The sequence below is a fragment of the Felis catus genome, chromosome A3 (assembly GCF_018350175.1).
Source record: "Felis catus isolate Fca126 chromosome A3, F.catus_Fca126_mat1.0, whole genome shotgun sequence".
NCBI classification, from domain to species: Eukaryota; Metazoa; Chordata; class Mammalia; order Carnivora; family Felidae; genus Felis; species Felis catus.
This window is the reverse complement of record NC_058370.1, coordinates 103,795,373-103,804,492: the sequence shown is the minus strand read 5'-3', so window position 1 is coordinate 103,804,492 and position 9,120 is coordinate 103,795,373. Positions and strand designations below refer to the sequence as shown.

General features: G+C 50.2%; 1 long non-coding RNA gene across 1 annotated transcript; it reads left to right on the top strand.

The window, feature by feature from the left end:
• On the top strand, positions 1-8,681 carry LOC123384537. The gene is made up of 3 exons (XR_006595764.1): positions 1-139; positions 433-571; positions 7,682-8,681. It is a non-coding gene; the product is annotated as an uncharacterized LOC123384537 (long non-coding RNA).
• The last annotated feature ends 439 nt before the right edge of the window (positions 8,682-9,120 follow it).

Here is a 9,120-nt window from a genome sequence, read left to right as displayed (position 1 = left end):
CTCCAGCCTGGTCTCTCCAGAACCCGGGCCAGGCCCAGCTTGGGCCGCCTCGGAGATGCGGTCCGGACTCCCAGAAGACAATACAACTTCCCTCTATTGGCTACAATACGTCGCGCCCTTCTCAGAGGCCAGGCACTGGGTTAGATGCTTGATCATATCATTTGATTCCTTCTTTTTTTCTAATGTTAATTTTTTATTTATTTTTGAGAGAGAGAGAGAGAGGGCACAAGCTGGGAAGGGGCAGAGGGAGAGGGAGACACAGAATCGGAAGCAGGCTCCGGGCTCCGAGCTGTCAGCACAGAGCCCGACGTTGGTCTCCACCTCATGGACCTCGAGATCATGACCTGAGCTGAAGTAGGACACTTAACTGACTGAGCCACTCAGGTGCCCCCCCCCCTTTTTTAAATGTTAGTTGTTATTTATTTTTGACAGAGAGAGAGAGAGAGAGAGATCATTTGATTACTGCTTGTCACAAGCCAGTGAGGAGGCTCCCATCATGAAGTCCATCGTACAGCTGAGGATAAGAAGATCCAGCAGAGAAGTTTAAAAATTTCCCCAAGGTGCCCGAATGGTGAGCAGGATCTCTGGGCTCTTCCCCCCCCTATCTGACCCCCCACCTCGCTTGCCTCGTGACTGGGCCTGTGGCTGAAGGGGGGAGTGGTACCAAAGGCCAATCTTTGGAACATGTGTCCAGCTCCACAGGGAACTCGGTGTTCTTTGTGGGGGCTGAAGAGCATAGATAATGATGGAATTTACCCCTCAAGATGGCATGGCTAAGCGCGACTTCTGTTTGATAGGCTCGGATTTTATGTCTTTAGGACCAAACAAACCATAAAGCGGCAGTGCGTTTTAATGGACAGTTTGGAGTCCATTCAGCTGAGGCTGTACCCATAAGGAAAGGCTTGGGGGCTCTTCCCGAGGGGAACAATGAAGAGGCAGGCACACTGGGAGGGGCAGAACATTGCTTCCCACCCACGGCTCGGGCTCTGGAGCTGGGCTGGCTGGACAAATCTATTTGCTCCTTGGATCTTCCTTTTTCCTCATCTGAAAAGTGGGGAGGGGAGGAGTCAGTCTGATTTCCACCCTGTCAATCAGGTGTTATGGTAATGACACACAGCATCACCACTTAGAAGGCTCGTGATGATAAAAATAATAACAGTGATAACAGTAACTTATCCTGACACCGTGTGTCAGACAAGATGCTAAGAACTCCATATGTATTACCTTTTAAAATGATCCCAGGGGCGCCTGGGTGGCTCAGTCGGTTAAGCGTCCGACTTCAGCTCAGGTCACGATCTCGCGGTCCATGAGTTCGAGCCCCGCGTCGGGCTCTGTGCTGACAGCTCAGAGCCTGGAGCCTGCTTCGCATTCTGTGTCTCCCTCTCTCTCTGCCCCTTCCCTGCTCATGCTGTGTCTCTCTCTGTCTCAAAAATAAATAAACATTAAAATAAATAAATAAATAAGTAAATAAATAAATAAAATGACATGACCCCATTTTAGGAGCGGCTGGGTGGCTCGGTCGAGCATCCAACTCTTGATTTCGGCTCAGGTCATGATCTCACAGTCGTGGGATTGAGCCCCGCTTCAAACTCTGTGTCGAACGTGGAGCCTGATTGGGATTCTGTCTCTCTGTCTCTCTCTGCCTGTCCCCTGCTTGCACTCTGTGTCTCTGTCTTGAAAATAAACATGAATTTTTTTTTTTTTAAATTTTTATTCTCTCTCCCTCGATCATCGAAGGCACTGACTGCTGAAGTAAGCAATACATACAGCCTGCAGTGACTTCCCCCTCCCACCCAGGCCTCAAGGGTATTCAATCTGGAGTCCACGGGCCTCTGCCCCCAGCCTTGGGTCCCACAGGCAGGCTCCAATACCGTTACCGCTGTGTTCCTCATCTTTACTCTTCCGTCTACACAGTGAAAATGCTCTGCGGGCTGCAGACTCAGGTGCGATCTCAGGTCTGCATTTGCGCATTCGCCTCCTCCATAAAATGGGCATGCTAATCTCTGGCCCTCAGGACCACGGAGTGGGTGAAATGAAAGAATGTCAGCAAAACACTCGGCACATGGAGCCTGACTGTCGTCGATGACAAAACGGCCGGTGTCCCTGCCACTTTATAAGGCGGGCGGGCGTTATTATTACCATCGTCCGCGCTCTGTGCATGAGTTCAGCCAGGCTCGGCTGGGTCACTGACGTGTCCTGGATGTTTTCGGCGTCAGCAGCGAGCTGCTGGGCCCCGGGTCCTCCCCCACCCCGTGCTGGGCGTGGTGCCAGGAGCTCCCGGAGCAGGGACCAAGCTGGTTGGCCTGCCCCATAGGAAAGGCTCACTCCAAGTGTGTTGAAAGGAAGAGCTAAGTCCCCTGCGACCAAGATGTCTGGCTGCGGAGCTCTGGCTTTAGATGCAGCTGCCGGAGGGCTCCTTTCCAGAAGCAGCTCCACCGAGGGAGTGAAGCTTCTAATCTTTAGGCGTTGCTTCTCAGGCCACAATTGCTTTATACCCAGGCCTTTCCAGGAACTTGTCTGTGTCCAGAAGTGAGACCAGGCAGGTCCGTTCAGGAAGCAGCATCTGGTTTTAACCCGATACCTTTCTGCGGTCTCACCACGTTGAATCACCTAGAGAATTAAAATGCAGATTTCTGGAACTCAAATTCCCCCAGGAGCCTGATTCAGCAGGTGTGGAGGGGGATAGGTGGGGGTGAGCATCTACATGTCAGATCTCCTGGGGAATGCTGGGCCAGCCAGGCTAGGGAGCCCCTGGGTCCCCCCCTTCGCAGCCTGGCACATGACTGTGGGCTCCGATGCCCCACAAGCTGGGTCCACAGTCCTGTTCCTGTACGTTCAGTAGCTGTGGCACCTTGGCATGGTATTTCGCCACCCTGTGCCTCGGTTTCTTCATCTATAAAATGGAGCTAATGATTGTAGTGAGCCCAGAGCCTTGTGACCAGGATGAAATGAGTTACTATACCAGACCCTCAGCTTACAAGATCTCCAAAGCAGGGTTGGGGGGATGGGGTGTCTTTATTTTTTTACCTCCTGTGGGTTCCCCAGGTTAACGAAGCTAGAGCCTTGACCTCACCTGCATGGACAAGTCTGGAACCTTCCTCAGACTCCCCTCTGAGACACAGATCCCTTCCCCTGGGAGCCCACAATTCTATGGAGACAACATAAGCCAGACAGACCCACAGGAGGGATTTTTTCCAAAACACTAGTGAATGCAAAAGAAGGTTTCTATGGTTACTACACACATATTTTAAAATTAAAAAAAAAAAACAACAACACAGATATTTTTTTTTTTTTTTTTGGTCTGGTTTCGTTTTAAAACACAAGACAGAACTCAACACGACCTCGTGATTGCTTGCAGTACCCTGGCCACAGCAAAGGCGGAGAGGCTGGTAGCCAAGGCAGGGTGGGCTGCCCACCTTGGTCTCCTTGGTGTGGCCTTGACCTACAGCCACTTCCATGGCCGAACCAGGAAGCAAGAAGCCTCATGGAGTGTCAGCCGCACTTACAACGTCAGAGGCCAGATCCCTTCCAGGCCAAACTGGAGACAGGGATGTGATTCTCTGGTTAACTTTGTCAGCTGTGAAATGTCAGCCCAGCTCTAGGACGGAGGAAGAAATGAGCGTCTATGAAGCCAGCCGCCATCATGCATTTCCTAAAATGTAACATGTTTACTTTTTTGCTCTTCAGTTTAAACGGCCAAAGGAAAAGTCATTCCTTTTCCCTGGAATGACTTACCGGAGGGGTGAATGTCGGGGCCCTCGAGGGACAACAAGAAGCTCACTCTAGTCGTGGCTCCGTGCACCCTGGTGTCAGTTCTTCGTGTATTTTTTCCAGTGTCAGAAGGATCGAAGAGTATCTATCTCAAGACATGCAGATCCAGGAATATACCTGAGGTCAGCATCCTGGCCCCCTGACAATTTCCCTACATTGTGTGGAGTCTGGGGCCCTCCTCTCCTTGGACGGGTCCCAGAAATCTTCCCGTCTTTGCTCCTCCGCGCTCTGAAAGAGACCCTTTTGCTCTTAAACCGGTCAGGTTCTCATCTGAGGATGGGCTTCGATTCTTGCTTAAATATACTTGAATTACCTCTGAAGGTGGAGATCTCGGGAGAGTTTCACCTCGACGTGCGCCCTTTTTCCATTGTCTCCATTTCCTGCATTCCGCAAATTACAGACCCACTGATTCAGGAGGCTTCTCATTCATTAATAGATAAGCCACGGGTGTGCGGCTCTCGATCCCATCCAGGAAGGGCGGTCAGAATGGAGGCCCAGCTCTGTTGTGTCAGTACTCTTGTGCGTGCCCACACGATCTCGGAGAACAGCTGCGTTCCCGTTTCCCGAGGTGTCTACCTCTCCCTACGTTGACTCGTCACATCCTGACTAACCCTGCGAGGCTGGCGTGGTGACAGCGCCCCATTTTCAGATGGGGAAAGGGAGGCCCATTGGGGTGAGCGACTTGCCCAAGTTTGCAGAGCTAGTAGGTAGACGCTTTGCACCCAGCCTGCTGGGTCTCGGTAAGCCGTAACCTCCTGGGCCCCCTGGCCCTGTGCTTTGCTTCCTGAGAGCAAGACAGCAAAACTTTGCAAAGCGTAGCACAGATTCCTGCTCGTCTTTGTGCGGAGAACATGCCCATCTGTGGATTCAATCTGAATAGGTTTCAGGATCGATCTCGGCCACTGATAACCATACAACAGTGGACCTCAACCCTGGCTGTGTCTGTAATAAAATTTCCAATGCCCTGGGCCGTTCGCCGAACCAGTTCAATCAGAATTTCTGGAAGAGGGAGCCAGGGATCCGTGATTTTTAAGGCCCTCCAGGTAATCTGCATGTGCAGTGAGGTTAAGAGCTACCACCTAGTGATGAATCCGAAAGAATGAGAGGTTCTCCACAGGATGCAACCTCCTTCTTACATTTTTTTTTTTTGAGTTTATTTGTTTGAGAGAGACAGAGAGCGTGAGTGGGGGAGGGGCAGAGAGAGAGAAGGAGAGAGAATTGCAAGTGGGCTCTGTGCCTTCAGTGCAGAGCCCGATCTGGGGCTCAGACCCACGAACCGTGAGATCCTGACCCGAGCTGAAGTCGGATGCTTAACCGACTGAGCCACCCAGGCGCCCCACATCCTGCTTTTTTTTTTTTTAAATTACCACTTTGCCACACTGCTTTCCAGGCCTCAATAACCACAAGTTATTTGACATCCATTTCTTTGCTATTAGAAACTACATCTTGAGGACGATTTTTACGCAGACAGATCCCATAACACGGCACCAGGGTTGTGCATTTTTCAGTATGTTCCTCTTCGGCAGCTCGGTATACACATAATGCCACGTAACTGTTGCAACGTGTGCCTCTTTGATTACTAGCCGGTTCTATTCATTCACACGCCCAGTGATGAATTAATGTATTGGACGCCCGTTCTCCGCCAGGCAGTGTTCGAGACACTGGAGAGATAGCAGCGAACAAAACAAACCTGAATCCCCACCCCTGAGGAAGTTGTCTCGTAGTGAGCTTTTTCCTGTTTGTCTGGACTCTGGCAACAATGTGACTCACTAACAGTAGGGGCTGGACATTTCCATACACACCCTGATAGGCACAGCCTGACACAGCAGAGGCTTCTCTAATACCCTGTGTGCAGGTGCTAAAGTGAAGGCTTGCTTGTCTGACATCCCACCTGCTCCCTGGACCTCCAGCCCTTCTTGCTCGGGCCCTGGCCACCCTTCCGGTGTAGACTGAAGGCAGGCAGAACCGAGCGGGGAGAGTGGGCTGGCCACTGCCCAAGGGGCTGTTGTATGAAGGGTGCCATGTCGTGCCCACTCGTTGGAAGGCCGCTGTCTGTGCCTCACGGAAATCGGCGGCAAGTCACAAGTGCCAAGTGCCGCAAATGAAAGCTGTGTCGTGAGGGGAAGGATGTCCGTCTGCAGGGCCGCCAAAGGGTTAGCCCGTTTGGGGTCTACGCTGCCTAAATGCAAGTCGGAGTTTCCTTAATCTCCCAGCCTAAGTGGACTGCCTGCTGTGGTGTCTGTTCTGAACATGAGAGTCCTGCCTTGTGCTTTCTTTCCAGAAATTGAAATAGGAAAACGTGGATGTGAAAATATCAAGGATATTCTCAGTAGCTGAGGTTGATCATTAGAGCCGGTAGGAGGGCGGTCTCGCTCTCATGTCTGCTTGGGGGAGGCAGGGGAGCTAATGGCTCTCCTCGCGGGCTGCCTGCCTGAGAAGCTGGATCTTTAAATCATAGCAGTGTAGACTAGACGTACCCACCAGTTTACCATGGGTTCTTGGCCCCTTCAGTGTCTCTTGCCAGCTTTAAAAACAAAAACAAAAACAAAAGCCTTCTAAGAGGGGCGCCTGGGTGGCTCAAGTCAGTTGAGCGCCTGACTTCAGCTCAGCTCATGATCTCGCAGTTCGTGGGTTCGAGCCCCACATCACGCTCGCCGCTGTCAGCACCGAGCCCACTTCCATCTTCTGTCCCCCTCTCTGTGGCTCTCCCCCGCTTGCACTCTCTCAAGAATAAACAAACATTTAAAAATAAATAAATACAGGGGCGCCTGGGTGGCGCAGTCGGTTAAGCGTCCGACTTCAGCCAGGTCACGATCTCGCGGTCCGGGAGTTCGAGCCCCGCGTCAGGCTCTGGGCTGATGGCTCAGAGCCTGGAGCCTGTTTCCGATTCTGTGTCTCCCTCTCTCTCTGCCCCTCCCCCGTTCATGCTCTGTCTCTCTCTGTCCCAAAAATAAATAAAAACGTTGGAAAAAAAAAATTAAAAAAAATAAATAAATAAATACAATTAAAAAAAAAACTTGTAAACGTTCACAAACCTCTTAGACAAACCTAGAAAATAGATATAAGCAAGAAGAAGGAAATAAAACACTCAGAGCTAGCCACTGTTGACATTTTGGTGCACATCCTTTAGTCTTTATTTATTTTTGAGAGCGAGCGAGCAGGGGAGCAACAGACAGAGAAGGAGACACAGGATCCAAAGCAGGCTCCAGGCTCTGAGCTGTCAGCACAGAGCTCAACATGGGGCTCGAACTCATGACCACCAAGATCATGACCCGAGCTGAAGTCGGATGCTCAACTGGCAGAGCCACCCGGGCGTTCCAGCATCTCTGTTTAAGTAAGATCTCTGTATAAGAATCCTTTTTCGCCTCTGGCAAAGACCCCAACGCTCCAACGTTGTTACAAAGTGTTTGTGCTTTGTTTCCATCTTGCCCCGAAAGCAAGTATAGAAAGAACACAAGAATTTAGAAAAAGTTGAGAAGTGAAGCTTGGGCATTTTGAAAGTAACTTTGCAAAATAAAATTCGGCACACCACTGTCCACAAAATGTTTTCCTCGTGATCATTTTACAACAGGGACAAGTATCGAATCATTATGTTATACACCTGAAACTAATAGTGTTCTTGATAGGTCGTTTAGACCTCAGTTAAAAAAAAAAAAAAAAGGCGCGGGGGGGTGTGGGTGGGTGGGGAACTTCTGAGCTTTGCTGAGAGGTTGATTCTTAAAATTTAAACTAATAAACAGCGTTCACATTACTTAAAAAATAATAAAGTAACATACAGTAGGAGCTTCCAAACAATAAAGGTATTGAGGAAATCACACGGCTGAAGACAAATACACTCTCGTTTATCTCCCCAGTGTTTCCTGTTTTGGTTAACACATTTTAATTGCCTTCTTTGGGATTTCCGCTCTAGCTCTGTCACCTGCGTGTCTGGACTGAGCGTCGCACACGCACTGTCCAGAAACCCGGAGCCCAGGGGTTGCAGCAGAATCTAGAGTCATCCGTTGCCTGTCTTGCTCAGCCATCTGCCGCTTGGAGGAAGAATCCTGACTTACCCTGAGGGAGAAAAGCATTAGCGCCTGAGAAAGAGAGCCCAGAACAGCCCAAGAGGGCAGAACTGTCCCAAGTGCCGCTAACCCCTGGTTCTGCGCCGGGGGGACCAAGCAGGAACAGGTGATCCTGCCTCCACGTACAGAATCTCAAAGCAAGCCTGCCTCTCCCCCTGAGAGGTCACACTTGGTGTCCTCTAACTGTGGCCAGGCGTGGAGAATCCCGTGGGCTTTGGTTAGGTGCTGTCTGTGGTTTCCGAGACCTGCGGAGGCTGGTCAAGGAGGCGGCCGCACTGAGGGGAGGGGCAGCCTTCCAGCCCTTTGTACGGAGAAACTGCCATCCCTTGCAAGCCACCACGCTGGGGCTGGGCGACTCCGTCAAGTGGAGAGAGACCCTGGTCCCTCCGCTGAAGAGAAGACCAGCCTGGCCTTGGCTCTAAGGCAGCTCTGGACCTCCAAGTTGCTAGAGCCTGAGCCCCCTGCAGCAGAGACCCCTCCTGACACATGGTAGAAAGTAGAAGAAGCAGGGCTCCCTGCCCCCACCTTTATTTCATTCCTGCATTTCCTAAAATCGAGGTCTAAATTACATGCAGTGAAACACACAAACTTGCCTACGTATTCCCCCTTTCCACAACCACCTGGATCGAGGTCCGGAAGGGACAGAGGGTTCCTTCCCGTCCCTTCCAGTCAACACCCCCCCATCCAGAGGTTTGAAATCTCTGATTTCTACCATCCTGGGGTTGGTTTTGGCTGTTCTTGAACTTTGTAAAAATGGAACCCTGCGGTATTGAGTACTTTTTGTGTCTAGTTTTCTTGTGTTTTCTTTCGTTTTTTTTGTTTTGTTTTGTTTTGTTTTGTTTTTTTCGCCCGGCATCATGTTTTTGAGATTCATCCAAGTTTGAGTGATCAGTAGTTTGTTGTTTTTTGGTGCCGAGTAGTTTTCCGCTTTAGGGCCGTAGCACAAGTGGGTCGTGTCTGGATGGACTTTTGTCAGATCTGTAGGTTGTTCTTGTCTTTAGTTATCTTCAAATGAAACCTGTGAACATTTTACTGGATATGTGCCATCATTTCTCTTGGACAGAAACACCTAGGAGTGAAGTTGCTGCTGGTTTGGGAGGTGAATGTTTAATTGTCCTAGAAAATGCCAGAAACATTCCCAGTGTTAGTGTGCCATTTTGTGTTACTACCAGCAGTGAGACCTGCTCTTGGTTCTACATCTTTGTCAACCCTTGGCGTTGTCATTTGAGTGGGTATGGAGTGAAACTTCATTTTCAGTTTTGTTTTGTTTTGTTTTTAAAGAATT